The following is a 27,463-nucleotide window of genomic DNA, read 5'->3' as shown; positions in this document are numbered from 1 at the left end:
TTATATATAATTATCAGCCATTTTCTGTCCATAGCTAGATGATCTCCAAAGTCCTCCATTCTATCTGAATGTAATCTTGGTGCTTTTTTAAATATATCTGTGCAGATCAACCTGTTTACCAATGATACGAGAGAAAGAGTGAGATTGCATTAGAAAGGAATTATGTAAGCTGCTGTATAGGAAAGAAGACATTCATTGTTTTGAGATTTTGAAGATTTATTTCATGTAGAAGTCTGACAAGCTTTTCAGACAATCCTTTTACATGTGGAATAGATTCCAGAAATGATGGTCTTCATCATTTCTGGAATCTATTCCACATCATAATTTTTGAGTATGTCATCATACTTGACAAGCCATGTAGTTCTCAGGCATGCCAAACATCACGTCATCTGTAACCAGCGCCTTAAACACTGATCTCCATACCATCCTTCAGTGGGGCAAGGATAACTTGGTCACCTTCAATGCCACCAATACCACCAATCCTATCTTCACACTCACAAAAGAGATCTCAGTTCACCTTTCCTTACCCTCACCAAACAGGTTACAAATTAGCCCATCCTTAAAATACTGGTCTCACATTTGGGGTGATGGACCTAAAGTCTCCCTGAAAATTCTTGATGCTGTCCAGATGAGAACAATTTGTCTCATATATGACCCTTCCCCTCACAGGCTTACTTCGACCTTTATCTCATGGATGCAATGTTTCACTTTTGTGTGTCTTATTCATGTACTTCCATGGTCACTCTTCCACTGAATTGGCAAACATCATTCCACTGCTTACAGTTGGGGCCTGTTAAAAAAAGAGAAGCAGCTGCCTAACATCCCCTTTGCAACACAACTGCAAATAGATCAAACCTGCTTCTCCTCTTCATTTATTCCATCTACCTCTGTATTCTGGAAAAGCCTTCCTTGTAACATGTTTCCTAACTACTTCAACCTCCAGCACTTTAAGAAATATGTCAATAGATTTCTTCTTTCTCGATTCTTATCTGCACTTCACACCTAGCACCAATGGGCTACACCTTGTAACTGTCATGTGTGTGGGAAAAACTTCTAGATAAATGAAACCTCTACTAGAGGTTTCATTTATCTAGAAGTTTTTCCTGATTGGTAATTCTCAGCCATACAGTACATCAAAAATTGTTCACTTGTGCTATAAACACAAGGTATTTTTCATGTGAATAAGGTATACAAGAAACAGAAGGAACTCTTATGAGTTCCTCTATCTCTCCTATCCTAGAAATGATTACAGGAAACAATCTGAATAGCACATACAATCCACCATCTCTCCATTCACAATTTGGGATCCATTATGTTGATGATATCTTTGCAGTTTGGAACTCTTCAATATCAGCCCTTGATGTTTTTCTTCACAAAATTAACTATATCCATGCAAGAAATAATATACCTTAGAAGTAGAAGAGCACAAGAGCCTTCCTTTCCTAGATGTTCTCATCATAAAAGAGCCCAATGGCATGCTCAAATCGTCAATTTATAGGGAAAAAAAACTACAACATGGAGATACATCAATGCTACTTATTATTAGCCTCAGAAGTTGGGCATTGATATTATTATCAGACCTCCAGGTAGTCATGGACTCACTGACAACACTCACACCAGCATTCTCTTCTCTTAAACTCATCCACACTAGATGACTCACCACGTCAACAGGTAGACTGGTCCAATGCACTCAGCCCCTTTCTTTACTACACACAAACTCAACTTCCACAGATGTCCCTTTTTCCACTCCCACATTTCATATAGCCAAAAATTCTATCAACCTATATTCTATAACACCTTTTCAGAAGATTACAGGCCTCTATCATACTTGGCAAGTAATCCTCTTAATCCTCTTGGAGGAGATAACAAGATTTTTTCCTCCTGCAAAATGCAAACTGGTCAGAAGAGCACATGCAATGTACACACACATATACACTTGCCTCATAGCCTTAATTGCATCAACCACAAAACAAACAATTGCCTCGAAACACAGGACACTAAATCTGTACAAAGAAGTCCAGGTGTTGTCATACAAGGCCTTGTCAAGGCAGTTATCCTGTGAGTTGTATTTGCAATTTTTACTATATACTCTTTGCACTTCGACTTTCTATCCACCATAACTCCAAGCTCCTTAGACTCAGTTTCTCCAAGTATAATCCCACCAATATAATATGCCATTGGATATCTCATCACATCGAAGTACATAACTTTGCACTTACTGACATTGAACTGATAGCCATTATGCCCAATTTCCAACCTATTCAAAGCATTCTGTAAAGGCTGCTTATCATTTGCATACCTGATTGCCCTTAGAAAAATCCAACAGTATCAGAGTGTACCACTTTATCCAACTAAGCCATAACATAACTTGCTTTGTAAAAACTTTGCAAAATCTCTATTTTGAGTGAAAGATTAAATATAAGATTACAAAATAATTATTGTTATCTTAATAAAAGAAAATTCATTGATAGTAGATGTGAATGAGTAATTTTTTTAAATATATTTTTACAAATAACTTCTTATTTGTAACATTTCCCCTAAATATTCAAACATGCTTAAAAATTTAAGTGGCACTGGATATTATACACTTTAGGATAAGAACATGTTTTAATGAAAAAGTAGAAGCTATATTATTAATCAATTTTTCTTCCTGGAATAGATATGACACTTACATGCATGATAGATTGTTCAAAGCAAACAATGTAATAATCTGTTATGTACTATTATTGGGACAGTCCGTATAAGATCACAGGTTAATAGTTGCCATGGTGCCTTCCATGTGCATGCACATAGTGATTTATGTAATGATATACTAATAAATCTATAACTTAAATGAAGAAATTTTTGTTTATTGAAAAAAAAAAAAAAAACACACAGAAACAACTACAGCATAAGGAAATCCATTAAAAAAAAAAAAAAACTAGTACAATGAATGATAATACATTGTCTACATATAGCCAAATGGCACATGCAATATTAAGTTTTTAAATTAACATCTAATTTCAATGTAAGAAACTTGTACAATATTGAAATCAAGCCCTTCTCAGTTCTCACTGAGTGGTTTTATATTTTTCTGCTTTTATGCTATTTTCTAAACAGCATAACAGCAGAAATTATGCAATTATGTACAAAAATGTAACATAATTTGGGAACATTAGATACATATACTGTGTTACATTGTACATATGATAGCATTTATGTCTGTGTGGCAAACATCTTCAAGAACTAGCAAACTGAAAAATTTCTAAACACATAGAAATATATTTTTCTGAAGAACAGAAAAATATATTTTTAGAAAAACTATTTAATCAAACATTACAAAATGTGTTAGAAAATGTAAAACTATACTTTCTTTGGGTATGCTAAAAGCATTATGCAATTAACTGTACAAATTTATAACAGTTTGTGATTTTTTTTTAAACTTTTTGTGCAAATTAAGCATTATATAAAAATAAGTGTTATGTAATTAAATTTTACCATCTGGATAGGTAATATAGAAAAATCAAATAAACAGCATACTGGTGAAATTATGTTTGTGTCCAGTTGCATAACGTGGCTTCTTGTGCTTGAAGCTCCAGTTCAACAAATATTTCCAGGAATGTCTGGCAAAAGCTGATACCCTGACATAATGACAATGGTAAAGTATGCTTGAATTTCCATCCTACACAACAAAAGTGATATGGGTCAGATACCAGTTTAAAGAACAAATAACTTTCTTAAGCTATGACTCAATATTTCTATCATTATATCATTCTCCAAGCATATGAACATGTTAAAAGTATGATAATGAAACAGGAAAAATAAAAAATTTAAGTTAACATACTGTGAGAATGTCTGTAAATTGACATGGAGTCTCCTGCTTATATAAATAACAGGTAAATAGAGTCCTTGTCCTAATATTATTAATATTATTATTAATTATTATTATTATTAATTAATTTTATTAATATTATTTTAAATAAAATTAATATTAATTAAAATTATTAATTTGATAATATTAAACTAATATTATTAATTACTATTATTATAATTATACGAGCACCTCCATGGAGTCTGAAGACTTATCGCAGGAGACCCAATCTATCATACCTCTCCTTAAACCCATTAACAGACAAAGCACTTACAACTGACACTGGTAACCCATTCCACACATTCACAACTCTCCAACCCTCTAAACTTTAACTCTGTCTACCAAGCAAAAAATCTAGTCCTCACACCCCCTACTAATCACACCTATATTCAACTTCTTTGTTCTGGTCCCTCCAGCCAAGTGCTGAACCATTTCCCCTGTATCCTATAAAACCCTTCAAGCAACTTAAATGTTTCTATCATATCCCCTCTCTTCCTCCTATCAACCAAATTCTGCAATCCACACACCTTCAATCTATCCTCATAAGGAACATTCCACGGGCCACTTGGTCACTCGCCTCATCCTCTCCACTGCTTCCTCATCCCCCAAGAAACCTAGGGGGACCAGACTTAAGCACAGTAATACAGATTGTGGGTGTATCAAGGCCTTATAAAGAGGAATAACAATTTCCCTATCTCTGCTTGTTAATGTGTTCTTCAATACCCAAGTAATCTTATGGGCCACCTTAGCAATATGTGCTAAGGTGGCCTCTAAACTTTAACTCTCTGTCTACCACTATCCCTAAATCTCTAGCTTCATCTATTTCCTAAAATATACTGCCATCAATGTGATACACGGCTTGTAATCTATTTATCCCAAAATGTAAAACTTCACACTTCTCGACATTACACTGACACCTATTAACTTTTGCCCAAACTGAGAGCCTATTTAAATCATCTAGCAAGCTCTCTACATTGCCTTGATTAACTATTACTCTAACTAATTTTGCATCATCAGCAAACAAATGAATAGTTCCTTTCTGGTTATTTCCTATATCATTTATGTACAAATTATACAGTAGTGATCCCAGCACCGAACCTTGCCCCTCCATATACCACTTTTTGATATATCTCCAGCAGCCACCCTCTTATCCACTTAACCAGTGTCATATCCATCCACATTTGTTCTAATTAGAATAACAGTGTTCAATGTGGTATTCTGTCAAATGCCTTAGCAAAATCATTGTGTAGCTATTTCTTTCATCAACCTCAACTTACTCTTATTATAAAAAGTTAGTATACTAAGGCATGACCGACCCTTGAAAAAGCCATGCTTGATCCTCATACAGTATCATATTGTTATCTATCCATTCTTGAATTCTCTTTCTTAACCATTTTTCTTCTTTCCACTCCTTTGGAACTGTACCAGAGCTGAGACTTAAAGAGCCTAGTCAAGGTCCCTTGCACATTCTTGCAAAACTCTAGCTAATATCTCATCTAATCCCACAGCTGCATTTAAACTAAGATTCTAGAGCAGTGGTTCTCAAACTTTTTTGTCTGGCGGCACACTAAAATCAATAAATAAATTTCATGGCACCCCTAGTATTATTTGCTTTTTATAGAGAGTAAAGTGCCAATTAACTGATTCTGAAAGACTCGCATATATAACCCATAAATAAATTGATATTACAGATACTAAAGATAGGAAGGAAAGCATTAAAAGAAAACAGATTTTATTTAAACTGGTTTATTTTCAAACAACCCAAAAACATACAAAACAAAAGCTATTACAAAGGTTCAGAAAATAAAATATGAACTTAATGTGAAATATGTGCCTGGTGTTGTTTGCATATTTCTTTGATATTAGGCCTTGTTTTTGAGACATATTCTCATCTCATTTTCAAGGGCCTTTAGTCTTTCTCTCTTCTTTGTTTTAATATTTATGAGTGCAGAAAAACCCAGTTCACACAAATAAGATGTAGAAAATTGCAATAAGATGTTAAGTGCTTTGAATCTTATATTGGGGTACTCCTTCATAGTTGTTATCCAAAATGAATTCAGACACATTTCTGAATGCTTCAATCTCAACGTATGATCGTTACTTATATCAATTAATTCTTCGGCTTCTATAAGACTTAACTCACTCATTGCTGATGTTGACTCTACAAATCGATTTCGAATCCAATCGTATAAATTGACCGAAATGTGTGGAAAATAATGGTCAATTTTTTCTTCTAACGATGTTAATTGCCTGTAAATAAGCTTTTGCAGATCAGTGTTCTTACATTTTCTGGAGGCAACTTTAAGGAACATTTCTACATTGTTGGTGCTTAATTTTATCTTCCACATTTTTATTTTATCTTTAAAAGCTTTAATTTTATCTGTAGATGTCAAAATATTCTCATTTCTTCCTTGCATGTTGGAGTTCAGTTTGTTCAGATGATCGAATATGTCTGTTAAATAGGCTAGTTTGGAACACCAAAAATCATCTTGTAATAATTTATAGAATTCTGGTTTGTCTTCATTTTGGAAAAACATTAATATTTCTTCTTTAAGTTCAAAAAAACGATCCAATACACGACCTTTTGAAAGCCATCTTACTTCAGTATGAAGAAGAAGATTCTTGTAATGAGATTGCATCTCTTCACATAGTCCTGCAAATATTCTAGATTTTAATGGTCTGGCCATGATATAATTAACCATCTGAATGATTTCTTCTAATACACTTTTTAATTCCAAGCCTATTGTCTTTGCCACCAATGATTCACGGTGAATAAAGCAATGAGTCGTTATAATGTTCTCATTTTCTTTTCTAGCAAAGGAAACAAACCCTTTTGTAATTCCAACCATAGAAGGTGCACCATCTGTACATATACCCACACAAGTTTTTCAAGATAGACCATTTGTATTAAAATATGTGTTCATTATATCAAAAACATCTTTTCCCGTCGTAGTTTTTTCGAATTCCTTGCAGTATAGAAATTCTTCGATAATATTATCATCTTCAATGAATCGAGTAAAAACAAGTAAGTGTGCTTTACCACCGATATCAGTTGACTCATCTAACTGCAAACTGAAATATTTTGATTCGATTATTTTGGTGGTAACTGACTTTTCAATATCGACTGACAGATCATTAATATGTCTACTCATATAAGTTAAGGGGATAAAAATCCCTTATTGTTTTTCAGCCAGTAAGCGAAACTAAGATCGAACACTACGATCTGTAAGGGATTTTTATTTTGAAAACAATAGGGATTATTATTTTGAAAACAATAAGGGATTTTTATCCCCTTAACTTATATCAACCTCGCCAGAAAAAAATAGCCTTTTGGCTTTTCATCTTAGTTATATGTCTACTCATAGTTCATTTGATAATGGAATCTTCTTCATTTCTTCTTCTGCCTTAGTACCAAAAATTGTTCTCACAATTGCTGAACAGGCCAGACGAATCAAGGTTTCGCCGATAGTATGAGGCTTCATTTCCTTCGCAATTATTTCAGCGACTAAATAACTCGCTTCTTGAACTCAGTCGGAAATTGTAAACTTTCTTACAAAACTTTTACTTTGTTTTTCTTGTAATCTTATTAACTCTTTGAAATATTCAGGATTTTTATTCAACAAGTTGTCATGTTTTGTGGAGAAATGTCGCAATAATTTGCTAGGAACCATAGCCTCATTTGATAGAACCAAACCACACAAAATACACTTAGGTCTGGGAATTAATTTATCACCACACCACGTAAATCCCATTTTTAGATAGCTCTCTTGATATAAACAAGTTTTTACATTCTTTTTCATTGTTCCCTTTTTACATGAACTTATTCTTTCTGTTGTTTCATTAGTGCTTTTTTGTTGTTGAACATTAAAAATAGTCAAATCTTCATTAATGCAAGTATCAGTTTTTGATAATTTATTAGTGCAAATTGGTTCGTTAGCTTTGCTACAAGTAGACATTTCTTGATCGTCAGAATCTTCACTTGTTTTTTTAAGGAAAAAATTATTCATGATTTTGAAAGGCATATGTAACTTTAATTTTTTATTTTAAAATTTATTTCAAGTAAATAATTTTTTTTCCGGATGGAAAAAGGAAAAACATTTGTTTACGATGTCTCTCGTTATAGTTGGAATATATAACAATAAGAAAAACCTCTACTCACTGAATTTAATGACTTTAATATTGTACTTCGTTTATTCTCACCGATGACAAAAGACTCATGATTTTTGTTTAGGGGAAATGATCATGTATAATACTTGTCACACTGAACAGAGAAATACTAAAACAGACAGCAGGACAACTAACCATTCATTAGTTCATTTTCCCCAGTATTTATGTGCCGTCACATATCTAGTTACTACGACACGCGGTGATCTAATGAAATCCCAGGATATAATATAAGAGTGATACAAAAATTGATAATTTTTATATATATGCTTCATCCATTAAAATCAAAATATATAATTTTTTGGTTTTTAATTTAGTTATTTGTGGCAATTGAATATTTTGCTTTTTTCAAATAAATGATTCAAAATTTCACGGCACCCTTGAGGCACCCAGTTTGAGAACCACTTTCTAGAGTATCCTAAGCACCTCCAATTAATCCAGCTCTGTTCCCTCACTAAGATGATATACCTTTGCAAAGTGATCACTCAGTAACTCAACTATTTTATCCACTTCTGTCTCCTCATGACCATCATCACTTATTAAGGTTAATCTTCAATACTCATTCATCCTCTTACTTACCATATAATGAAAGAACACTATGGGATTTCCTTTGGCCTACTTAGCTAGATTCTTCACATAATCTTATTTTGACTTCCTTGCCATGGTGGTCTCCTTTCTTGCCTGAGCCTTGTACTGTTCATGAGTTTGCTGGTCATCATTCTTTCTATACACCCCCCCACACACACACACACAGCATTTTCTTCTTCTGCAGCTCAAGCTTAATGATATTATTCATCCATCTAGGCTAAGGCCTAGATGGATGAATAATATCCATCCTCCTTAGCCTAGGTATACAATTTAATACTGCTTCCTCCAGATGATCTTTAACTATATCCCATACACTACTAACATCCTTACCCTGCAGTGTTTTCTGCTATAGTACAGATTTAAGCTTCTTTCTTAGCATGCCATAATCACTTACCTTGGAGTTCCACAAATACCCCTTCTTATTAGTATATTCCTCTTGTTTTACAATCTTCCAAGTCAAGAATGCAAGGTCACTTTCACCAATTGAAGGAAATGTCGTCACCTTGGTTATGGAGAGCTCTTCTGATCTTATGACTAGGTCCAATACTCTCCCACCCCCAAGTCCCCCCTCTATCGCATGCTGCCTTAGCAGAAGTCCCCCATAATAATCACTCAACCTGTACTCATTGTACAAATATGCCAATGCATGACTTCCAGATCATCTGTGGAACTCCCTAGCCTATAGCTACAACCAACTGTATATTTTATCTTACTGTCCTTACTCTCATACCAGATTGCTTCAAATGAACAGTCACCTTCCCGCCTGTCTCCTATTCTTTTTGGTTGCAATTCATCTGCTATCATCAGCAATACTCCTTCTCCCCCCCCCATCCTATCTTTTCTGAAAATACTAAACCCTTCACATTCAATCCCCGTAACTACATCATCTGCTGTTAGCCAAGTCTCTAATCTGCTGTTAACCAACTCTAATGCCTGTAACTTTTGGCAAGGTTGCACTAACTAATGTCAAAAACTCCTCCCTCTTGTTCCTGATACTTCTGGCATTAGTATATGGAAACTGCAGCACCCCTTTAGTCCCCCACCCACCTTTATTTTCTAAATTTACTATCCGATTCAACATTTTTGCTTGAGAGACTATATTCTTCACACTCACTCGCTTCATGGGTGCCTTCACACAAACTCACTTGCTTTGACTCTAATTGCTAAAGTTTCCCTGAATCTGCACTTCAGCATGCTCAATGAACAAAGCTCTCTCTGTCCAAAACCATTTAGATGCAATCCATCAGCATTATACAAATCCTTCTTTCTGTCAAACAGAGGCCACAGAGCCACAGAAATGCCCCTTCCAGTAAACAAGATATTGATGCAACCTTTAATATTCTTTTTTCAAATTTCTCCTATCTAAGCTTTTTGTATGAGTTTGTTTTTATGTTCTGTTTGTTAAGAATATTTTAACTTTTAAATTTTCTCATTAAAAATTATTTTCTACATAAAACACCTTTATATTTTAATAAACAAATTTTATAATAGATTTAATTCTGCATGCACAAAGCTCTCTCCAGACACCAACACCAAAACCATTTAGATGCAGTCCATAAACATTGCACAAATTCTTCTTTCCATCAAACACAGACCACAGACCCACAAATTCTACATCATTCCTTATGCACAATCTACGTATACGCTCATTCGCTATCAATGTCCTCCTCCTCTGTTCACCTCTATCATACCATGGTAGGAAACTTATAATCTTCACCTTCTAGCTATTCAGTTTTGCCTCTTCTAATAACTCCTTTACATCCTCCCCTCATAGAATACTTCTCACCTCTCAAATCATTTGCACCAACCAAGACAATCATTTCCTTCGACTTACCTTTTTGCATCCAGATGGTGTTGGCTAATATCATGAATTTTTGCACCTGGGAAACACGATTGTCATATTTTCATTAAGTACTTCCCTGATCATTGAGTCTCCATACATAATTTTCTCCGTAACTTGTTTTTCTTGTTTGTTTAGTCGGTCCTTATTATTCCTTCAGATCACCTGCTTCTTTTTTCAGCCCTGCTTAACTCTTGCCTTTTCTGTAATTTTTCAATTTCACTCTTTCTCCTATGAAGGATAACATTTAACATGCTATTTCTTTATTAATATCTATTTTGTTCTCCTCTATTTCCACAGCTGCATGTTTGACATTAATAACATCACTTTCCATCTAATTATCAGTATTTATTTCATTCTCATCACCTAACAGACACTCACTTTAGAAACACTTAATATATACTCTCTCTCCAGTTTCAATTTCCTTCCACATATTCTTTTATTTTCTCAATGAATACATTTCAAATAGACTGCACTGAATATCTCGCAATTTTAAATAGCTGGACAATGTGATCTTTGCCATCATTGTTTGTCACGTTGGTGCCATGCCAAAACAAATAAAGTCACTAATTTTACACAAGCACTAAATTACACTGCCACTCATTATAGATGTATCAGTGTTAAGTAAGCAAAGAAAACCAGGTCTTATATTTATCCATGAATCCTACAATTCATAAAACAAAGAGATAAAAATTTGATGTGGCATTATTGTAAAGTGTACAGCTAACAAAAGTTAAAATTGAGTTTACTCCACTAAGTTAAAATTGAGTATGATAATATTTAGTTATCTGGTAGGTATAATTCTAATGTGGCAAAGCTCAAAAAAGATGATTAAGTGGCCGAAATACTAAACAACAAGTCAAGATTGATTCCATATTTATGATAGACAAATCAAATGAGAATAGTATCATCTGCTTTGTATCCATTTGCATCGATATTTTGCATTGCAACTAGCTAGCAATGGTAATCATGTTACTTCTGAATGAGTGCAGCAAATATCCTCAATGTATATGTAAAGTGTCAGTGTAACTTCATAATAGATGTCTGGTTTAATCAAGTATAGGATGGATCATTAAATAAGCAAAACCAATGCTTTAGTAATTTAGTAAGCCAACTGTAGGTTGCCATTGTTTCTAGAAAACTAACAATTTTTGTTGAATATGTCCTTTTGTTTGCATTTTCTTGATATTTTTTTTGCAGCAAGTTTTTTTGCTTGATTATACCAGCTGATTATACTTTACAAATTATATTCTTGTTTTTTATCCTTTACCCCAGCATGAGCAAATAAAGTAACGTCATAACGGACTACTGGTATATGGAGAAAATGACCACCTCAAATTGCTCTAATGTCTTATTATAATGCATAGCACATTTCTTGCCATACATTATGGCAAGTCACTACCCAGGCTAGTTTCACTCTTTACCAACATGTCATCAGTGGACCCAAGGAGATAAACCAAATGTTTGTGGGATGACTGATATAAAAAAGTTTATACTAATCATTTACTCTCATTTATACTATATATAATTATACTATTAATATAAAAAAGGAAATTTTATATTAAAATAGTTATATATTGTACAATAATGTTAATTACAATACTAATATATGATGTGTTGCATACAAAGCATCACTGCATATAAACTGTTGAGGATCAGCTCTGATATACCAGTGCCATATGAAACACATATTGCTGTATAACACCTAGAATAAAATTCATGCAGAGAGATATGCTTCGTATGGCACAAGCCTATCAGAAATGATCTTAAGCAGTTTACATGCACTCATACTTTGCGTGCAACACATCAAATACTGGTATTGTGATTACTTTTACATATCATTGCAAAATATAACTATTTTCATATAAAATTGTACTTTTTAATATCAATTCCAGACAGGAGATTGCAGAATCTATAGCACGCTGGTCTGTGGGTATACATTTAAAATAATAAAAAATATAAATTAATTTTAAATTTATATTTTGAATTTTTATATAAGCTACAGGTGAGACCTCCACTGGGAACACATATGTTACAGCATCTCTGAATGCAGTATCTCTTAATAACTGTGATCTAATAAAAGCACCTATGATACCTACTAGGTTGGTTACATCTCTTGCAGTGGAAATATACTCATGTGCAGAATCCTTCAGGATACAAATCTATTAATCCGAAAGTTAAGAACATGTTGTAAGGCACATTCCAGATCAGTGGGTTGTGCTAAGGTCCATAAGACAGGTGCCTACCTCAAACTCTTGGTTGCTAGATATAATAAATCAGATATTGATCTTAATTCACTGTGACCATGTCTTAAAGCAATTTTAATGGGTAATCCATCTCATTATTTAATTTCCATTTCTTTTTTTTTTTGTCTTCTCAGTACATATGCACATTTAAAAAAAAAAAAAAAACATTCGAATTTTAACAAATCAGTGAAATTACAAATTAATTTTGGTAATTTAAATCATTATAACACCACCTACAATTTCAATTTATAATTTTACATCCTAAGGAATATAACCTGTTACCTGAAGATCAAACAAATTGATTTTGAAATCACTGTCATTTTTAGATAAAGGCCTTACACATTTCACAAAATGTGTAAGGCCTTTATTTCTTTTTTTTTTTTTCAATCCATATGAAAGTTATTCTATGACTCTCTACCAGAACAGATTTTTATTGTAGTTTGGTATTTGGAATCATTACAATGTCATGCATCTCAATTTGTGTTTTCAATTTCACATTTGCCAGGGGATGCATCAAAAGAACAAAATATATAGAAATTATATGAGGGAGAGGGGGGGGTGTCTGGAAAGTTCAGAAAAGTCCTGATAAACACCTAGACAAAAATGATATTAAAGCAACTGATATAACCACAAGAAAGACCATACTAGTAGCAGAGTTATAAAGATAACTTATATTCTTATTTCCTCATATGTTCTTTCTTGTAGTTATATCAGTTGCTTTAATATCATTTTTGTCTAGGTATTCATCAGAACTTTCCAGACCCCTCCCCATATATATTGCAATAACTCTACTCTGGTTAGATTACATTTAATAAAATTCGGGATTATGGATGCATATGCATACGAGGATCAACTGCAGTTTGAATCGATCTTTTTTATTGACAAAATTATTTAAACTGATGTTAATAATTCAGAAGTGAATGGATGGAATTTAATACTGTATTTAGGACCTGTGTTAAAATTTGCTGAATTATTTCAACTTTGGTTTCAAATTGGTCCATTTGTAATAGAATATAAAGCAGAGCAATTGTCTAGAGAAAGAGAAATGGTTTGACATCATAAACACACTTTATAACATCTGCCACACTTGGGGTATTACAAAAGTACTATGACCTGGAAAAATTGCTTTCTTAAATTATGAAACAACTTGTTTTAGCAGTTCTCAAATTTTATGCAGATGATCACTAGTCTGCACATTGTTACAGAAATGTCAAAACTTTAGCAACTGCAGAAATCTGTCCCTGCACACCACTTTGTATACGTGGAATTCTTCGACCAGTGCAAATATGTTTCAGGAACATGTATAATTCCAACAAGTAAAAGGATTTCAAAAAATTTCATTGTTTCCTTGGATGTTGCTACCCATTCCTAGGTGATAGTAAGCATTGACTGCATATCTGTTAATTTCTTGTACCATGAATTCCATAAAGTTATCAATAAGGAACACAGAGTATACCACAGATGGATTTTTCCATCAAGTGATAAAAGAAACTCATCTTCTCTACAATATTTCTAAACTGCTACTGTTGTATTATCTACTGGATTCCATTTGTCTGAAACTGAATATTCACAACCCTCATTTTCTGAAATATCTTCATCATCAGAATTACCCAATACATGTTTGAGAATTAAAACCTCTTGTCAGTGACTCAGAAATCTTATCAGTGGAACTCTCAGGTAGATGTCATTCACTGCCTGGTGAAATTGCATGCATTATCTGGCAGCCAGATAATGCATGGGACTGAACCCGATGGTAATGCATTGGATGAAGGATTCCCAATCAGCTGGCAAAGAATCCTGTTGTCACTTACCCTGCCAGGTCATGCCTGGAGGGAGACTGGGTCAATGGTATTATCACCTCCAAGGAGTCCAAAGACTCATCGAGGGAGGGCACCTACTCTACAACTCTCCATCTCCACCTCAATCCACCAACTACAGCATCTACACCAACACCATCTACTGCCCAACACCACCACCACTAGTATTTCCACAGACAATTACAAACATCCATGCCCACGGCAGGATTCAAACCAGCAGCCTTTTGGCTGGAGAGCAGATACACTAACCACTCCGCCAACCAGGCTGAAGGTACATTGCACAAGAGTCTGATATCTCTTGTTAAAAGTTATCCTACTTGAAATTCCTGATTTTTGATTTGCTCTGCCTCACAAATTAATGCAGACAACACTGTCCAAGGCCACAATATAGACTGGAGTCTGGGTACTCTCTGTGTGTGAGTCGTCTATACAAGTCCTCACCCCAGTTGCACGAGTCTACTCTATGTTTCCTGAATCAATCACTCTACACATAAAAGCCAAGCATATGAATGCTAGTGTTTGAACTGAGGATACAAAAAAAACTCCAATAAAAAATACCCCAAAAAAATCTAAAAATATCAAAAACGCAACAAAAAAAGATTGGAATAATATCTCCCCAACCTCCCCCAAAATAATAAGAAATCTTCTTCTAAACCTTGAAGATTTGGGAGAAGTTTTTTGTTTCGCAAACAGCATTTCAACTGGCATCGTCCATGGCCACAGCCATGGAGGATGCAACTTGAAGTGCTGTAGAGGTGTAGTTGGTGTGCTGTAGAATGTGATGACACATTGCACATGTCCCTTCCTTTCTGTAGAATGTGGTGACACATTCTGCAAAAAGGAAGGGAAATATGATTCTGTAAAGTCTGATATCTCTTGCTAAAAGTTATCCTACTTGAAATCCCTGCTTTTCGATCTGCTCTGCCTCACTAATAATCCAAACTGTGAGACTGGGGGACTTCCATAACACTAACTAGCTACCCTACTCCAACTTCACAGATCAAGCTGGAAGGGAAGCTGAATCAATTGCCAGCAGTTGTGACCTAACACAAATAGTTAATCTGACAACCAGAATACCAGACAATCCTCATCATTCTTCCAACATTCTGGTGGACCTTTTTTTAACTAGTTCTCCCTCCAAATACACTATGAACAGCCTTAGTCCCTTGCTAAGGCTGTTGGGTAACTTCTGTTCCCACCTCTCTTGCCCAAGGAAAAGGTAGACCATCATTGGCATCAATTTTTTCCCTCCAACTCTTGTCTGGATGACTAATGCAAATCATCTCCCATAGTACCACAAACTGTGCGCATCCTGAATTTTCATCAAAAGGACATCAGTAAAACCCCGATTAATCTTGATACTAATAAAGCTACTGGTCTAGATGGTATTCCTCCAATTGTACTCAAAATTATGCTCTAGAATTAACACCCATCACTTATATAATCTATCAGAATTCTGACAGCATGGAAGTAAGCCTACATCCAGCCTGTACCCAAAAAGGGGAGACAAGTCAGCCATCTAAACTTCAGTACTTTCAAATGTGATGAAAAAGGTCATCAACAATCAACTTCATTATCTGGAGACTCAACAGTTAATTAGCAATTATCAACATGCATTCTGCTATTTATGTTCTACAGCTGACCTAGCTAATCTCACCCACCTCTGGACACAGGCCATGGAATGATTTTGAGAAACCCACGTTATTGCTCTCAATATTTTAAAGACACATCTGATCGTATCTGGCACCAAGGCTCCTGAACAAGCAACCATCTTATGGCCTCCATTCTGCACTCTGTGATTAGACTGCCAGTTTCCTCACTAGTTGTTCATTGCATGTCATGGTGGGTGGCTTCCTCTTATCAATGTTGGAGTGCCCAGAGCTCTGTGCTTGCACCCACAATCCCCCTTTACATCACTGACCTTCTCTCTCTCTCTGACTTCAAATCCTATTCACATCTTCACCAATGATAGTAGTCTTCCTCACTCAAGAAACCCTGTAGTACTCTAATGATAGAGCCCACAAGATCATCCAAAACCAATGACTTGAACACTGATCATTCTCAACATTCTCAAATGGGGTGAAGACAACTTAATAAATTTCAGTTCCAAAAAAAACTCAAGCATACATTATTATCTGTAAAAAGGATCCTACCTCACTTCCTCTTACTTTTGATAATGTTTCAGTTTCCTTTCAAGATCAGCTTTCTCTTCTTGGGTTGGCTGTCACATCCAGTATATTATCTTGGTACAAACATATTACGTATATAACCTCTTCAGCCTCTAAAAAACTTGTTCTTTTCTGTTCCAAATATTACTTTTCTTCTCAACTCTTTATAAGTAACTAACACTTTATAAGTCTCAGATCAAATCTAACCAATCTTGAAGTACTGTTCCCACATTTGAGATGGAGCACCCAAGACCTCTCAAAGAATTCTTGATGATATTCAGAAGAGGATAATCTGATTCATATATGACCCTTCCCTCAGAGACACCCTTCAGTTACTTTCCCATTTAGGTGCTCTGTTTCTACAGGTACTTTCATGGGCACTGCTGCTCTCAATTTGCTGCTACCCTTCCTCCACTTTCTTCAAAGTAAGAACTGGAACAGACACTGGCCAACACCCATATGCTGATCCAGCTCCATCCTTCATTCCATCCAGCTGAATTCTATAGAACAGTCTCCCCACCAAAGTTTTTTTCCCACTCTTTAAGAAACACATCAACAGGCTATATTTTTCTCCTCAATTACTTGCACGCAGATGGCACTGTAGTGTTATAGATCCTGTGACCTTTCATGTGTGGGTGTTATAAAATAACACAGATATTCCATATTTGTATTTTATTTGCAATCATCAAATGCAGTCCTCTTCTTACAGAATATAAAAGAATTAATTTTCAATCAGATGAATAAATGGATATTTACTGCCTACATATATTCTCTGTTAAGACTGCAATGAAACTGTCCCTGTATAGAAAAACATCTCCCCAACAAATGCACCATGCTGCAGATGCAAGAAAAACAAGTAGTTTTATTGTATCATTAAATGCAGTACAGACTTTTGTAGTTTATGTACTTTATTTAGCAACAATTAGTATAAATAAAGACAAGTGGAATGAAAATGGCCCCCTGTTACAGACACCGCTGCATACACTAGAGCAAAACAGTTTTATTGTAATAACCCCAAACAAGTACCTAACTAAATATGTTTGTCCCAACATCCCCTTTCAAATTTTTAGTTGCAGAAAATAAGTGGTGATACCTGTTTATAATGCAGTCAATGGATGCAGAAACAATTTATGTATAACCATTTTCTAAAGCAAATAAAGATGTATATACACATATGCATATATCATTAAATCCATTCAAATTGCATTTGAGATTTTCTATATCATTAAGAAGTTCACAAATTTTTTATCTTACAAATAAAATTCAACCATTCCAATAAAATAAAAGCTCACCCATAGTACAAAATATATTATAGGTTTGCAAATAACCTTTCATGGGTGGAACCGACATAAAAAATAAATAAATAAAAGTTTAACTAACATGACATATAAACTTTATGAAAATGTGACCACAGAAGGAACATACATATGGTAAAGTCAAGTTCCCGTGGACATTGAAACATTTGTGAAGCACAGGGCCAACACCCATATGCTGTCCGGCTCCATCCTTCATTCCATCCAGCTGAATTCTATAGAACAGTCTCCCTCCCAAAGTTTTTTTCCCACTCTTTAAGAAACATATCAACAGACTATTTTTCTCCTCAATTACTTGTACGCAGATGGCACTGTAGTGTTATAGATCCTGTGACCTGTTAAGCACCTTTTCAAAGCTTTCTCATATTTCAGTTTTGCCTTCCTTACCATACTAATCACTCTCAACTGATATCATGACCAAAGATAGTATGCTCCTCAGTTTGTCATAATTTCAAGTTCTGTAATTCAGCATGTAACCTATCCTATCCTAATTGGGACACCCATATAGTTAGATGCTTCCAAGGACAGAAACAGTATAGCGTGACCACTGTCACCAACTGATTGCAAAACAGTCACATTCTAACTGAAACTCCTTCTGATGCTATGATCAGATCTAATACTCTTTGCCCTCAAGTTCCTTCTTTCAGATACTGCCTGAGAAAGTGGTCTTGCAACAGCTCAATAAATTCTCCATCATTCCTATGAGATTTCTCTTCTACCCAATCAATGTTTCTATAATTTAAACCACCCATAATAATTACTCATCATAGTAATTTGGCAATGCATTATGTCACCAGCAGCTGAACCACCAGGTCTGTAGCAACACACACCATATATTTGGTGACAGTGATCATGCAGTACTCACAAATGAGGAGTATACTGAGTTCAGTGGAATAGGATCAACTGCTGGATGGGAAGAATATCGACAGCACATGGGAAGCATTTAAAAAATACTTAAATGATGCAATATCAGAATGTATCCCAAGAGTTTGAAGAATAAAGAGGGTAGGTTAAATGGATGTGTAATCTCATTAAGCAAGAGTTAATAACAAATGGATGCTATGGAAGGAATACTGTGTGCATGAGAATGATGTCTGTTATGAAAATTATAAGAAATAGGCTAGAAGATTCACAACTGTTGTACAGAATGCCAAGTCTGAGTATGAAAAGAAACTGGCTGCAAGATAAAGACAACCCACAAGAATTCTATAAATATGCTGCAAAGTAAATGAAAATTTTGTCAAATGCTTTTATATAATCAATTTATATGCAAAATAGACACACTACACTTTGCTGATGATCAGATTATCTTTGGAAAGACTGAAGATGAACTGCAGAAAGCAATCTATAACTTAAATAATAATAATATTATTATTATTATTATTATTAGTGACACCTCCAAGGAGTCTGAGGACTCATCGAGGGAGGACACCTACTGTACAACTCTCTGTCTCCACTACTACACAGAACCTCTACTACCAATCACCAACATCAACGCCATCTACTGCCCACAACCACCACCGTTAGTATTTTTTGTCTGTAAATTGAGTGTGTTCTGAAGGACCGATTTGTCTGTACAAATTATACAATAATATGGCCTACAAATGTCAACGGAGAAAACTAAAGTCATGGCTTTGCATGGAAATAACCCTGTCAAAAAGTAAAATAGTAATAAATAATAAAATAACTGAACAAGTTAATAATTTTAAATACTTAGGCTATAAATTATCTTACATAAATGAAATAGATATTGATTTTTAAGATGATAAACTTTATAAAAATCACTGGAGTAATTAACAGAACCTTTAAACCTAACTACGTACAGAAACGCACAAGAATTAGAGTTTACAAAATAATAGCCAAACCTACACTATTATATGGAAGTGAGATATGGACCTTCGGAGAAAGATATACAGAGAATTCAGGCAGCAGAAACGAAATTCCTTAGAAACACTAACCTTATTAGATAAAAAAGAAATAGTGAAATAATTAAAAATCTTAAAATTCATTCCATAACAGATTCAATGATTAAATATAGGAAAAACTGGCTAAACCATATAGCAAGAATGCAGAGAGAAGGATTACCAAAAAAGATCTTAACATATAAGCCTAGAGGAACAAGAAATAGGGAATAACCAAGAAGAAGATGGACTGAGTCCAGAACAGGCCACTTGGCCTAGAACCTGGATAGGAAGAACTTTTCTAAATGCAGATGGTATGAGGGTGACAGATGCAGAAGAGGTTGTTCAATTAATGAGTGCCCATATTGTTAAAAGCTATTAACTTAGTGTATGCAACATTGAACTCACTGCTACCTCTTCATTAGATGAAGAAACTCTAGTGTAAGAGGATGAGGTATTAGAACTGCTGCACAAACTGATGGGATATCTGCAATGGTGCTAAAAGAGTGTTCAGTTGAACTGCCATTCCTTTCAACAGGCAATATAATAAGTCTCGGAAAAGGAAAAATTCTGCAGGAATGGAAAAAATGTATGGTAATTCCATTGCACAAAAGTGGTGCAAAGACCGATATTCAACCCAACTAATTACTATCTCAGGAGTGGTGGTGAATATTTTGGAAAAATTGATTAGAGTCCACATTCAGAAATGGGTTGACAGTGAATCTACTTTGTAATGAAAAGCATGGGTTTAGTAAGGGAAAGTCATGTTTTAGCAACTTGCTCGCATTCTATAATAATGTTACCATTGAACTAGACAAGGGAAATGGGTACACCATGATACTTCTTAGGAAAATTGGATTTTGCTAAGGCTTTAGACAGAATACAGCATGGAAAACTGTTGCATAAATTGGAGAATATAGGTCTGGATTATAAAATATTAGAATGGATAAGAGGATGGCTGACTGACAGATATCAAAAACTGGTATGTGGGTATGCGAGTCTGCAAGATTTAAAGTAACCAGTGGTGTACCACAAGGCTCAGAGCTTGGTCCACTGTTATTCAATCTGTACATTAATGATATTGAGAAGGATTTGACAGGCGACAACTATTTGCTGATGATGCAAAGATAGGTAGAGTAATCAGGAATGCTACTGATATGCAGTACTTGCAGAATGATTTGAATAGGCCAGAATTGTGAGCATGGGAAAATGGATATCAGTTCAATGTCAGTAAATGTAAAGTCATGCACTTTGGCGTGATTAGATATCCAATGTTGTATTATATTGGTGGGATCATGTTAGAAGAAACTGATCAGGCAAGGGATCTTGGAGTGTTAGTAGATAGGAAGTTGGAAGTTCAGGGGCCAAATACTGCAAAGACAACTAAAAAGAGAATTGCAATGCTGAAACAAACTTTCACATGAAAAGATAAGGATGTCGTTTTGCCTCCTTACAACACCTTGATAAGATCTCACTTGGACTATTGTGCACAGGTCTGGTCTCCTGGTTTCCAATGTGATTCTGATATAGTGGAGAGAGTGCAAAGGAATGTGTTAAAAATGATATCAGGACTGAGGAAACTGATTAGGAAGACAGATTGAGAATTTGTAGACTGCAGACACTAGCAAACAGGAGAAAGAGGGATGACATGATTGAGACTTACAAACTTCTGAAAGGGTCATACAGGATTTCAGTTGGTGGAATTTTTCATTTTACAGAAGGTGGGGAGAGGACAAGAGAGCTTCCTTGAAAGCTGAGAATGAATACAGCTAAGAAAGGGGGTGATATCTAGATTTTTCTTTCAGCGCCATCTACCACCCATCACCACCATCACAGCTAGTATTTTTTGTCTGTAAATTGCGTGTATTCTGAAGGGCCGATTTGTCTGTATGCAGGATGAAAAACCCGAGTTTCCGAGAGAAAAAACCCTGCTACCTCCGTATGAGATCGGCTAACTCACCTTCGATTGAAAAAGTCCATATAAAGATTCTCCCATCATGACGAGAATTGAACTTAGGCCTTTTCTAATCAAAGGGTGCAATGTACCGTCGTTCTTCCAATTGCACTACGGAGGCAATCAAGAATTTTTGATATGTGATCTTTGAACTTCAAATTCCTATCCACCACTATCCAAGATCCCTAGCCTCATCAGTTTTTTTGTAGCATATCCCCACTAAAATAATTTGCCATTGGAAATCTCATCATACCAAAGTGCATAACTTTTCACTTATTAACATTGAACTGACAGCCATTTTAATTTACCTGAATTTCCAACCTATTCAAATCAATTCTGTAATGGATATCAGTAGCTTCTCTGATTGGCCAGGCCTATCTTTGCATCATCAGCAAACAACTGAACACCTCCTGTAAGATCCTTCCTAATGTCATTAATGTATAGATTGAACAATGGTCCAACCACTGGAACAATCATTAATTAAAGTATTTCTAATGTACAATACTATATTTGAAATATTAATTCAAAAACAAAGTGTTGATTTGAATGTGGGGAGAAATAATACCTATAAAAATATTAATTCACCAAAATGTGACATTACCTTAGACTATATCAAACATATGGAATACTTATATAAGATGCCTAATATTCTGGTAATGCACCCTGGAAGGGTTCTCATATTTTGTAAAATAACATACAAAATTTTGTATGTTATATTTGTATGTATGTTATTTGTATTAAAAAAGTCATTCACACTTTTTTGATATTTCCATTATCTATCTAAAATGAGAAGGGGGGGGAGAGCTTTCCTTGAAAATTGCTACTTCTAGATATTGTGGAAAGTATTGTAGTACAATACTTTCTATTAGTGAGCAGAAGCAACCAATGCTGTATGGAAAGTGAGTAGCAACAGAAATGGTTAATGTGATCAAGCAAATACATGTAATTATACATACTACTATTTCATGGCGTGGAGGAAAACTGACTGAATGCTCAGCATAAGAACATATACTGCTTGTAAAGTTCATGGACAAGGTGCATCGTGCCATGTAACATTGCATGTTTGTAGCCAGTATAAATTGGAGAATGTGAAGCTCCCAATTCAGTACAAATGTGTCCAGGTGAAATGGCTGCAAAAAAAAAAAGGAACTGACAGAGTTTGAAAAGGGCATTGTGATAAGATGCTGTGCTTCAGGCCTATCTGTTTGGCAAATTGTTGACAAATTGGGCTATCCCAGGTCAACAGTCAGCGATAATATACTGAGATGGAAGCACCGAGAGTTAACTCTAAGTGCTATCTGCAGCAGACAACCCACCACACGAAACCAAACATGACTATAGGATGCTAGGAAGGATATGACACTTTGAATGTAAAGTTCCGGGTATTGATTGGAACACAAATCTGCAGAAAAACATTCAGAACCAAGGATCACAACATGAGTTTCCATGGTAGGATTGCAATACGCAAGCCTCACATTACCGCAACCAACATGCAGCATTGTGTTCATTGGTGCAAAGATCACGTACAGTGGGATGCGGAAGCTTGGAAAGCTGTGTTATGGAGAGATGAATCAGGCTAGATCCTCTACTGAGAAGATGGACTGGTGTGGCAGATGTTTGGTGAACATCTCTTAACAGAGTGAGTAATCCCAACTATGAAATTCAGAGGTGACAGTGTTATGGTATGGGCCTGTTTTTCTTGGTTTGTGGTGCCACAAACATTGGACTCAGAGAGATATATGAACATTCTGGACAATGAAATGCTTCTACTTTGTGGTATTTCTACAGAACTGACCACTGTCTCTTTCAGCAAGACAATGCATTATGTCATAAGGCTGCTGCTGTAACTGCATGGTTTGTGGATATGAACATCAACCACACTTGACTGACCTCCACAGAACCCTGATCTCAACCCTAATCAATATCTGTGGAATTAACTGTTGCATCGAGTGAAGTCAACTGATGTCTGTCCCCACAACAGTCCAGGACCTTATTATATGCCACAGAAAGAATAGTCCAAAATTACTAAAAAAAGAGTCATATGACTTCATTTCAGTAACGTAAAATTACATAGGAAAAGTGGATATTAGTCCAACATTATTTCAAAGCCGAATATTTGCAGAATATATGGAAGCTTGGGAAGTGTTCGTGTCTTTTAATTAGTGCAAGCTAAGGAACCCCGATGCTGAGGATTGTATTAAGTTCTCAGGTCAAGTTTACAAAACTTTCATAGTTGCTACAAACATTCAGCTCTGAAATAATGTTGGATCTGTTATCCACTTTGCTTATGTAATAGTCCAAAATTCCCATTGATGCTATCATATGCTTGTGGAAAGTATGTCCCGTAAGATTGTTGCAGTCACTGCAGCAAAAGGAGATTCTATATCTCTTATTACGGTGGATACGATGGCTGTTTTTTCCTCACAATATGGTGTTCGTTGACTTCTATCCAAGCAGTGTATTTCTATGCACTAACAGTTTTGCATATTTCAAAAATATAAGTTTAGTTTGGGAAAACAAGAGGGGATTGGGGTAACTGTCTGCTTTTTATTGAAACAGCTAATGACAAGTAACTTTTAATGCATCTGCAGCTAATTTCTAAACACAACTTTTAAGTTTTGAATGAATTGCCTATTTTCCAAAAAAAAGATGAACAGTAATAATAAAATACATTTTAAAAAAATACATTTAAAAAAAATTAAATTAGTTTGGAATGAGAAAAATGTACATTAGGTCAATATAAGATGTGTTAAGTATAAAGAAATCTGGCAGCAGATGTTACACACAAAGAGAAAGAATGCTATTGTTTGGAATTATGGCTCAGCAACTTATGGTGAAACACCAATGCCCATTGAGAATTGGAACTGATGAACTAAAGCTATAAAACTAGTGTATTATGTTTGCTATTTGTGTTCTTTGGCCAGTTTTCCTGTTTTAGAAATCCTGCCACCTCCATCAGTTTAAAAGTTTTTGTAAAAGTTCTTAGCATGCTTGACAGGATTCGATTCCAGGTATTTTTCAAAGGACAGAGAAAGGAAGAGAAAGAGAATGGCAATAGCAATGTTAAAATGTGAAATATTAAAATTGTAACTACAGTTTAAGTCTTTCACTATAACTAATGAAGACATGGTAGAGAAATGGTCTGCTGAACCTCATTACCTGACACGCTGAAAAAACGGATGGCCACCTCTGCAAAGGCAGTTCATTAACACGAAGATGGCTCAATTTGAAAAGTACTACGCAAGGATATGCTGATACACTCCAGGTTGAATCTTCATCTCCGCACTGGTAATGATAATACTGCTAATGTCAACAGCCGTAATACCGATTTGTAACCCAAACATGACACCAGAAAAGTGGTTACTTCGAGAACGAAACAGGTGCACGATCTAAATTTCAGATTAAAGGGGAGACGAATGGGACTTCACTTCTAGTACAAAATTGAATAATAATAATACATAAATGAGAAAAATCGTGCACATTTGATAATTACTTCCCAATACTACCCGGGAACACAAACCACCACAATTTCAAATAACGTTCGAAAGAAGCAAATAGTTTGGATAAAATGCACTAGGTGATGTGAAGACTTCAACAAAAATAAATTCCCTATCATTGTTTTTAGCTTTTAGTGATTACCGTTCTGCAAACACGAAAATAGTTTAATGATAACAGATATTAGTAAAATATATCAGATATTTAGACATGGAAATCAGGAAAACTCACGATCACTGAAGAGCAACAAGTTCAAAACATAAAACTAGCGACAACAGATATCAAATATAATAGCGCGAGCTAGAAATTATACTGGTATATTACTAAAGAAAATATCTTCTTTTTTTTTAATTACTGTATTTCAATTATTAAGTAAAAAAATTTTTAAATTTCTGTAAAGATATACAAACGTGTCTTTGACTAAGGGATTCCATGGTCTATGTCGACTCCATTGAGCAAGATCATAAACGCCTCCATAGCGCAATTGCAAGAATAAAGGAACAATGAACCCTTCGAATAGAAAAGAACCGAGTTCGATTCTCGAACGTGACGATAGGAATCTTTAGATGGGATTTTGCAATTGAAGGTGAGTTAGCCGATCTCATACGGAGGTAGCAGGGATTTTCTCCCGGAAACTCGCGGTTTTCATCCCGCATACAAGCAAATTGGCCATAAATGTGTGCTGATGGCAGTAGGGTTGTTGTGTAGTTGGAAGATTAAATAGAGGAGAAGGTGACTTGTGTACTGGAGCAGTGTGCCCTCCCATAATGAGTCCTTGGACTCCTTGGAGATGTCTCGTAATAATAACAATAATGCTTATGGGATTGCTTGTAAACAATGTAATACTGGTGTTCTTTTTCTTTCGTTTTTTTTCAAAATATGCAAAGCATTTAAAGTAGCTTGGTGAACTCCACAGAGTGACAACAGTTACATCTTATCGTTGGTGTATGAAAATAGGGTGGAAATTTTGTTGACGGCTAAGAAGGAAGGCATAACACTGTATTTTCTCCAAGATTCATGAGATCAGTTAAGGCTAGATGTCTTACATGTTGTTTATTCAGACTCATCCAATAAATATCCTTATGATTTGTGCAATCCCAATGTACATTTCATATAACAGAATAATAACAATCACATCAATCGTTTTCAGTTACAGTTCACGGGTACACAAGGTAAAAAGCAAGATTGCATGTTGCAAGTTACTTTTTTTTAAAAAAAAGTTTGAGACAATGCTATTAAATAGACTATTTGCATTTCTGAAATTCACATATTTTCTGATTAGCACATACAGTGCAAAATAAATAATAATAAATAAAAAATAAGCTCATGCCTTTTATTCCCTTACAGGCAGTAGGCAAGGCCTTTTAACTCTATCTGGGTATCGGAGACTGGGTGGGCAGTTCAGTCTCCACCGGTAACCAATCAGAGATTAGCTGGCACTGAAGATGCAAGCACCACTTCTACTGAGCTACACAGGCCTCAGTGCAAAATATAGTATAGTTAAATATACATATGAATGGGGTTTGAAAAGTTCTGGTAAACACCTAGAACAAAATGATATTAAACCAACTGATATAACCACAAGAAAGAATATAAGAAAGTAAGTTACTTCATTACTCTGCTACAAGTATGTTTTTTCTTGTGGTTATATAAGTTTCTTCAATATCGTTTTCTTCTACGTGCTGTTCAGATCTTTCCCGACCCCCCCCCCACCCCATACCGCCAACAACAGTTAAAAATCTGATAACGCTTTTGATTACCTTAAAGGAGGCAAGGCAGTTTTAGTCCTATCTAACTTTGGGAGACTGACAGAGCAGTTAAATTTCCACCAGAGGCCAATTAGTAATAGCTGGCCGAAGATTATCACTAACACTATCCAGCATCCGGTCAAGGGAGGCAGGCGACCAGTACCGCCATCTCGTGGTCCCTAATCCTGATACTATGTACTTATTTCGAAGATAATGCGGGTTCTATGGTCAATTTTCCTGAGTTTACAGGACAAAAAAACCCGAATTTCCTGGAGAAAAAACCCGCTTGCTCATGCCACAGAACGTCTGACTAGGGAATCTATTGTAAAACGGCTTAGAAAATGTTCCTCTAGTTGCTGGCTGGATTCGAACCTACATC

At 35.3% G+C, this 27,463-nt stretch overlaps 1 protein-coding gene across 2 annotated transcripts in view; it reads right to left on the bottom strand.

Moving 5' to 3' along the window:
* Nucleotides 1–25,449, bottom strand: part of LOC150110651 (uncharacterized) — a 368,437-nt gene extending 342,988 nt beyond the window's left edge. For both annotated transcript variants that reach the window (XM_090400018.1, XM_090400012.1), the window contains exons 1-2: nucleotides 25,001–25,449; nucleotides 3,520–3,661 (exon numbers count right to left, since the gene is read on the bottom strand). The gene's annotated coding sequence lies outside the window, so the exon portion shown is untranslated. The remainder of the gene's footprint in view (nucleotides 1–3,519; nucleotides 3,662–25,000) is intronic.
* Between the last annotated feature and the right edge of the window lie 2,014 nt (nucleotides 25,450–27,463).

Source organism: Typopeltis vanoorti, chromosome 1, assembly GCF_054136105.1.
Source record: "Typopeltis vanoorti isolate ZY-2024b chromosome 1, IOZ_Tvanoo_1.0, whole genome shotgun sequence".
NCBI lineage: Eukaryota > Metazoa > Arthropoda > Arachnida > Uropygi > Thelyphonidae > Typopeltis > Typopeltis vanoorti.
The sequence above is the reverse complement of the archived record's forward strand: the minus strand, read 5'-3'. Positions and strand labels throughout refer to the sequence as shown.